At 36.2% G+C, this 8,939-nt stretch overlaps 1 long non-coding RNA gene across 2 annotated transcripts; it reads right to left on the bottom strand.

The window, feature by feature from the left end:
• Positions 1 to 4,783: 4,783 nt before the first annotated feature.
• LOC135143262 (uncharacterized) lies at positions 4,784 to 5,757 on the bottom strand. 2 transcript variants are annotated; one of them, XR_010282721.1, is made up of 3 exons: positions 5,576 to 5,650; positions 5,009 to 5,529; positions 4,784 to 4,961 (listed from the first exon to the last, which is right to left on the bottom strand). It is a non-coding gene; the product is annotated as an uncharacterized LOC135143262 (long non-coding RNA). The 2 variants fall into 2 exon arrangements; XR_010282720.1 differs by having other exon boundaries at positions 5,009 to 5,757.
• Between the last annotated feature and the right edge of the window lie 3,182 nt (positions 5,758 to 8,939).

An 8,939-nucleotide genomic window follows, 5' to 3' on the forward strand; every position in this document is an offset into this window, starting at 1 on the left:
GTTTTCGAAGCAAACATTTCTACTACTGTAAATGAAATTAAAAGAAATACGATATTTTCTTTAAACAAACAACACAAAGTGCTGCTTGTAGGTAAGTAGAGAAAAATGTTGTGCCTCGGTGGGAATCGAACCCCACGCCTCTCGCTCTCCGGGCAAGCATCCTAACCACTAGACCACGTGGCCACTTATCTTTCTCTGCTTACCGACGTGTTATTGTGCCGCCACACTGCTGTTATTTATTTTATTTATTAGTAGGTACTGTTACGACACCTATGCGCTGGTGGAGATGGGGTATACAAAAAAGACGGTTAACTTACTTATTTCTAATGAAACGAGGAATACACTGGACGCGACACAGCGCCCTTCAAATCACAGATTAATTACCAAATTACACCTTAGCACCTTAGCTTAACATGTACACAGTGGGTCGCACACAGCGCCCTTTTTGATACGAATTACCACCATACAAGTTGCTTCCTCCCTCCTTTGTAGGCAAGTCCTGCGGGAGGATTCGTGGGGGGAAAAAATCTGGCACGGCGGTTCCTCTCGTTTTCGTGACGCCCCCTTTGTCGGCTCAGTGGGACGAGTCGGGAGGTGTGGAGGCCTGAGGAATTCTTACGGTCTCCCCAAAGGTTTTTCGTTCTTCTTCCCAAAAGAAACTAGTAACGCCACGTCGAAGAGGAAGAAGTTGTAGACAAAAAAAACAGAAAAGAAATCGAAAACTTGGCTGTCTCTGTGCAAAGGAAAACCTGGTTTATACGGGATCTCGCAAGGGTGACTTACTTACGGTTCTCTCTTACACTCACTCGCACCCCCGGTAACTTTTCCGGGCTGTCGCTCCCCCAAAAGTTACAACCCCGTACTTTTTGCGTCCGCTGCCCGACCGTTACTAGATTCTGTTTAAACGCGATCTCGTCGGATGAGTTGCGGAAATTCCCGATTAGGCGACCAATCGCGCTTTCCCTGCTCAAAATGCCACTCGTTCACCGCAGTCTCTCACTTGCGCCTGACCACAGACCATTAAGCAAATAGAAAGACGTTCAAAAACCACTACGATTTAATGTTGCGATTACAGCGCTGCTCGAGCTCCTGCATGAATTAAATCCACTGATTACTAGATTATAATTACTATAGTAGTAATTTTATTTTTAATTACAATTTTAATTCTATAAAAATGAAACTAAATTCAGTAATGAAAAACATATATTTGATAACAATGACAAAATTACAAAACAACTCTCAAAGAAAAACAATTTCATTTCGAAATACCTAAAAAAAATAATTTAATTACAAACTGCTTAAAAAAAACTCTTGAAACTACGGGTAGGTGTTAATTTTAAAACCTATTTGAATTATTAATTCTTCTACGATTATGTACTTCAAATTGTTTTTGCAGATTGGTCAATTTTTTATTTATTATTAGACGCACTGCCAAATTAATAATTTCCGTTCTTAAATCAGCAATATGAATGTCACAGTTAATCCAAGTAAAGTTAATTGTTGCTGTTATATGTTCTTTTAAATTTCTTGCAATATTTGGAACTTCTCCAAAATTATCTAAAAAGAAGACTATGGTATCGTAAATCTCAGCTAAGCATGTTACAAATTCTTTTGTAGCATATTTCAACCTTAATTTTTGATCCTGAAAGAGTGAGAGTAAAGAGTGAAAATATGATGTTCTTCGGTTTTTTGTGCAATTATACAATTTTTACAGTCTTTACATGTGATAGCTTTTAATTTTTTTATTAAAAAGCCACAAACATATGTAATAGCCTGAAGATCATATAAATCTTTAAATGCAGCTCTATTAATTAGTTGAGCTAGAATTTTCTAAATTTACCAACTCATTGATATTTTCTGTAAACTGAAAATTTGTTGGTTTTGATGACGAGGATAAAAATATTCTAAGATTATCGAGAAGTTTTCCTACATCTTCTTCACAATTCTTACCATATGCTTGATATGCTATCAGATTATTCAAAATACTTGTTTTTAACGCCGATATAAATTGAAAACACGATGGATTACTATTTCCTGAACCGTATTGTCGTATCACTGAAAATAAATTTTCTAGAGGATCCTGATTCTTGGATTCTTGTTCGCAAAAATTTGAATTCATTTTTTTCACACATCTGCCAAAGAAGTCTAATTCCACGAATGTTATTTAACCAACCTTCTTTAAAGGGCATAATTGTTTTGAATTGACCACGTACTTCGTCATAAAATTTCCAACTTTCGATTTTTTTTTCTATTTTATTCCAAAAATCAAAATGACCAGATTTCTTTGTTAAAGCACATCTTAGCTTTGGATTGCAGTGGTTGTTACGCATATTAATACCAGTGGAGTTGAAACTGTCGAATAAATCATTTGCGTCTTTTACAAAGAAAGCCGTTTCGATTGCTTCTGAAGGAATATTTTCTTTTGAATCTATTAGAGTTTCAAGTGCAGCTGCCATACTGGCACTAAGTGTTTTTGTTGCAATTGACACTTTCATCTTTAATAATCTATATCTGTTCACGTAAAGAAAGGGTTCTCGGATTTTATGCAAAGTTTGAAATCTTCGAGTACTATCAAATTGATAAGCTTGTCTCAAATACATAAATTTAGCTTTCTTGGTTTCATCATAATAAATCGTATATTTAAGGAGAGCATTTCTTAATGATTTCAATAAATGGGGACTATCATATAAACATACAATTTTTTTTGAATTTACCTTAAAGTATGGTTCCTTATACTCTACATTTGATTCTTCTTTTAACAAACGTAGAGCCTTTACATTCGAACTGGCCTGATCACAAACGGTGCATATGACTTTTGCGCCGGCCATATTAAGTTTGCTAATAATTTCTTTAATTATTAGTTTTAATTTTATACTTTTAATAGAGTCCTTAACAAAATAGTACGCTATTGGTTGTTTCCATCCGGAACTATCACAATGGCGTTTGCGTCTTTGTGAATTTACGCTACCATCATACTCAGATTCCGGAATAGTTCCGACTAAAAAAATTAAAATTTTATAATTTTTTTGTTCACTTTTACTGGAATACCCATCACCATTAGTATTAATCACAGCTTGACTACTGTCCTTAAAAATAGTGGGAATTGCGTATCTATGAAGGTTCGTTTGTGCGGTGCTCGTAAAGTAATTTTTACTGAAATGATCTTCACAAATGTAAGCTTTTTTACAATTAACAACAATTTTTTCTGTGCAGGAGGCATTAATGGTATCTATCCACTTTTGTTTTTGAACTGGAGATTTAGGAAAAATAAAAAAATCTTTATTTTTGTTCTTGTTGATTCCTGTTGCGTATACTGACGGACAATTTGGAACTTTGCATCGATATTTATTAATAATTTTCATTTCCGTTGTATCTGAAGCAAGTAAAACTATATTAATATGACTTAAAAATAGCAGATATAATAGCCACCAAACTTACTACTGAAAACCTTTTGAAAAAATTATAATTTGGCGTTTGAATTTGAATGACGTTAAAGGAGATATTTGTTGACAGTAAACACGATCTATTACGAAATTTACACGAGTATAAGCGAATGAGTGTTTGCTCCAGCCGCTCGCGCAGCGCTAGTGTCGCTTCCTAGACTATACGATTAAATGGCAATGAACTGTCTTCCTATTTGTTTAATGGTCTGTGCGCCTGACTCGCTGTTATCTAGGCAACCCCTTATTTTCGAACCGTAACAGTACTTACTAAGAACAATAAAACTCAAAGCAAAATTATCTTGAAAAAGACAGATTTTTTAAAAGAAACAAGCAAAAAGAACGAGGAAACGCAAGGAAATAGCAAAAAGACACGAGACGCTGACACCACACACGAAGACAGTACAAAAGTAAAATAAATTAACGGTGCTACTGCCTTATGTTTCCATCCCTCGCGAGCTACGAATAGACTCGACCAACGTAACTTGTTTTACTGCGCAACCACGTGATGGGCCTTTTCGTTTTGATTGTCACTCTACCAAATTAGCAGTTTGCCGCCAAATTATGCAACCTTGCAAACCATTCATTTACCGACTCGCCTTCTTGTTGTCTTGCTTCATAGAATTCTATTCTCTCTGTGTACACACATGTTGTTGTGGAAAAATGTGTTCTGAGTAAAGTACATAGTTGGTCATACGTCTTGTCTTTGGGTATTTCAGGAGTGCAGAGGTCGCGTAATATCTTGTACGTTTCCGGTCCTACCAGACTCAGAAGCGCTGCTACTCTTTTTTTGCAGTTTCATTGGCTACAGTACCGTTTATTTAAAAAAAACTGTTCCATTTGCTCCTGATAGAAAATGCACCTATCCGACTTGGGGTTAAAGTTGTGAATCGGACCCAGCATTTTCGTTTTTGGTTTTAACCTCGTCGCCAATATGTTTTCCTCAAATCTCGAATTGTTACACGACCACAATTTGTATAAACATAGACTATTTATTTGGGGAACAATTACAAACGTTTTCCTTAAGTGTTTATTCTTAAACTAACATCTGACTCACAGAACTTCAATATAAGAAATGATACCTACGTTGTTAACGATGGAAACAAATTTGCGCCCTCGGTGTGCAGCTGGCCAACTATACTATACGCGCGTAAATTTGAATACGCGGATCACCTACTTCCATATAGGCAACCACCTACTTCTGTATAGGCAACCACCTACTTGTGTATAGGCAACCACCTACTTGTGTATAGGCAACCACCTACTCCTGTATAGGCAACCACCTAGTTTTGCGGGTTATTTTAATGTAAATTCTCATATGAAATTACAAAAAGTATACAGAATGTAATGTAACCTATTTATTATCATACATCTAAATACATATCAAATAAACAAATCAAGAAATACAAATATTAGATACAATAATAATAAGAGAAAGATATGTAACTCACAATGTGAAGCTTCTAGGGTTATCATCCCTCCTGTCAGATTGTGTTGTAAGGAAAATGAACAACTGCGTACCTAAACAAACAATTTTGGAAATTTGAAAACAATAATAGTCCACTTACTTGACGAGATATTTCTGTCAATATCGATATGTGCCAATTCATTTAGCGTTACTCAAGGTGCACCACGAGGAGGCGAACTACAACTCTGAAGCAATTTCCTCTCAGCAAACGTTACTTTCTTCTACGGTAGAAAAGTCTGTTTCAGCAGAAAATGAGCAACTAGCTACGGATTCCACAGCAACTGAGTGTAAATTTCCGCTGCAACCACTTGACTGCTCATGGACTCTTTGGAGACATATTCCTTTGGGACCACATTAGGCAACAGTCTGTTTCGATGTAATGGATCATGAAAATCTGTCGAGTGAAAATGATTTTTACACAAGTATAAGGACTTACACGGTTTACTTGCATCAATTTTACAAATTTGTCTCCAAAGTTCCTCCATTTCCACATTTCTTGGAAAATGGTAAAATCTAAGGTCATTACCACCACCCTTGTAGAACACATTTCCGCAGTTTGGATATTTACATCGATATGCAATACGGCGTGGTTTCTCCATGTTCGAGAGATGTAAGAAATGCCTAAAATAGAACTATTAATAAGTATATTCCTATTCTAAATACTTACCTCAGTCCGGCTTTTTTCCCTGCACGATTTTACACTTTCATAGCAGCGGCTTTTTTAATCGCACGTATGCACACCACAAAACCAGCTGATGCCAGTTAACGGCATCGCACTCTCATTGGATGATTTGAATGTTTTCAAAGTGCGCGTTTTTCATTACTTGGTCAGCTCGACACCGAGGGCGCTGAGGCTTGCTTCCTAAATTTGTATTCGAGTGACACCCCCATGATCTGACTCTTGGTGCGCTGTCATTGTCACTGTTGTCACTGCCAAGCTAACTACAATACACTACAGTTTGTTAAGAAATTTCATTGTTTTGCTAATTATAATTAGCAAAACAATGAAATTTCTAATAATAATTATTATTACTCTGACTAATTTTATATATTATTCCACGTACGTTGAATAAATTGGGAATATTTGTTTTATTTTCCAAAATAATTTTGAATGACATTTTGAGTTAGAGCACGAGGTAAAAAAATTTACACTTGCCACCTTCTAGCAAAATCTTATACAAATTTAAAAATCTTTCCAACGTTTTGATCCAATTCTTTAGAGAAGGAGGTACTGTTTTATGTCCATTACCATCTACAAAGTACACAGGGCCCAAGTGTCGGATAGCTTATTTCCAAAATTTTGTGTGTCCCGAATTTCTGTAAATCCCACCAGTTTTATAGTTGACGCCATCGAATAACACAACACTTGAGTTGCATATGACACTTTCATTTTTGGAATTCTGTTTGGCATTACATGCAGGTGCGTAATTTTATATAGTGCTCTTAATTCCCCACACGCTGAATCATTGCCATAAACTTCGACAATAATATCCCATTTTGCTATTAAAATTTCGCCGTCTACTTCCCAAACCAAATTCTTCGTTAACATATTGTTCCTTATCCCCTTTATCAAATGAGGCCCGTCATACAATGGTATAATTTCTTGTTCTTGTACCATGATTTTTATTTCTAATTGTCGATTAGATTCTTCATTAATTTTTGATGTTTCCTTTATCAACATATTTGGACCTGCTTGGTTTGTTGGCCCCTGGTCACAAACTATAGCGATAACGGTTAACCCACAATTTTGAACGTTTTGAATCAAAAGTTTCAATAAACTGGCTATACGCGTAGATTCGATTGTAGATGAAGAAAATCCGCAATAAATAGGTTGCTGCCATTTCTTAAAAAGCCCAGCGACAAAAAATACTTTTTCTACTTTGCGTTAACAATGGCCTCATTATTAAACCGAAACCAGTTTAATAATGGGATCAATTGTTAAACTGTTTTTAGTATTATTTTATTTTATAAGATTGGCGGGCATAGCAATCGTTATGCATCCAACTTCGCGAGCTACTGTCACTTGCACTTTTATTTTTCTTTAAATTCAATTGGAATAAGCGTAATGCCACCATAGCAAGCCTCTTTGTTATTCAGAAACAATATTCTAAAAAATAAACACAATTACATACAATCAGTGTAATTAAGAAAAGTAAATCGTATCAAAACATAACCTAACATATAATGCAATTATGAATTTGTATGAAATTCAGAATTGTGAATATTAATGGTAATCGTAGCATTATCTCTAGCCGTGATTGACATATTTGGAAAACTCTGGGCGTACACATGTTTCTCAAAGTTGGTCTTTTCGGAACATTCAATGTTTGAATTTTGGCTGTTATTTATTACATTTTCATTACAAACATAAGTTTCTGAAGTAGTACAGCCTGAAGTTGAAGGGCCTTGGCCTTCATCCAAAGTACAAGTGCTTCTTCTTGTCTTTACCTTTAGCATTTCCGCAATTTCTATTTTTTTATTCAAAGATCCGTCCATGTAACCCTCAGCCAAAGCTGCACTTTTCCAACCGCCGTGTTTTTTTATTGTTATTAAATCTCCACCGCTATTGGCTAAGCTTGTTGCACTGGAGCGTCTGAAACAATGTCCAGTGTATAATTCTGGTTCAGGCAACATTAAAGAGGATGTAATCATTTTTGGGATTTGGCTAATTTTATTGATTCCGATGGGGCTTGAGGCAAACTTGGGTTAGATTGTTAGTGTTCGGTGGTTAGATCTCAAAATTTGACATTGTGAAGTTAGCCACAACGCTACAACTAACCTTTCGAATTAAAAGGCCCTGAATTATAACCTTGAATTTTTATTAATTTTTTGTTTCCGATCAGATGCAAAGTAGAAAAAATAGTATATTATACTCGTTTAATAAGACGCATTGTGGCACTTATTCCTTTGGAGCACTCCTCGCTGCGCTCGTCGTGCCCCAAACCCATGCGGGCCACAATAAGACGTCTTATTAAACTAGTATAATAATATACTATTTTTTTTATTTGTAAATTTCGTCGCATCGATAGCTAGGTCATTAGCAACCTTACATAGTGGTAACAGACGTAGACTTAGCTAAAAAAAACATTCTAGATGCACTCAAACAGGTGGATATCTTTAAGAAACAAAAGGGTCTTGACTAAGTTTGTGATGGTACTTCCTCACCAAAATCTTGAAATCCATAAATTTATCACTACTTTTTTCGTAAACATTATGGGGCATAATGGCCATTTCATCAAAAATCAGGCTACGAATTTTATCTCTTTCTTTCAATTTTAACACAGCTTCCCTCAAGTTATCAAATACTAATTTATTAAATGAAGAATGAACCCCCAAAACGCAATGTGACGATAAATCGTGCTTCTGGAGATCGAGCGTCCAAGTGCCCACTGCCTGGGAGGGTTTGCAAAGATTTCTTACGGCCAAGCGGCTAAGAAGGGATCTTCACGTGATTGTTAGACTCTAGGGCGGCCACTCCCTCTGTGGGGAGTGTTTCTTAGTGTTCTTCAGGCTATGCCCATCAAGCTCTAGTCAGACCTGCCGCATTACGATTTAATCCTCGCCCAATTTCACGAAGTAACAGTTCAGCTTCTTTCATGCCTACAACTCGCCCTCTCTCAAGGGGGGTTAATTGAAGAATAACCTGGATTTCTTCGCCTTGTAAGCATTGCCTACACTTTTCCCACTCTATCGAAACCACAACGACTGATTAATTGTTATGACTATACCCAGAATCTTCCAAACCAGCAACGTCAAACAACGGCCGTTTCTTAAAAAAACAAAAGATGGGCGTGTCTGTTTGTCACCAATTTTTGATACTTTGATAAGCGTACAATGACCTTTGACATGACATACAAAACCTCTAATTAAAAGTACCCCTTTTGGGTGTTGCTGTTTTTTGCACTGATCAACTGTGTGATGAACTAATTTTTGTTGTTTTGTACTCTACATTTTGTCATGTTTTAATGATGTATCAGAAAATAACTGTTTATGTTTGCGATATTTGGTCCATGGGTTGCGCACACCCGTGT

This window comes from Zophobas morio, unplaced genomic scaffold, assembly GCF_036711695.1.
Source record: "Zophobas morio isolate AGI-343-1 ecotype UQ-CSIRO unplaced genomic scaffold, CSIRO_AGI_Zmor_V1 ptg000058l, whole genome shotgun sequence".
In the NCBI taxonomy this organism is placed as follows: Eukaryota; Metazoa; Arthropoda; class Insecta; order Coleoptera; family Tenebrionidae; genus Zophobas; species Zophobas morio.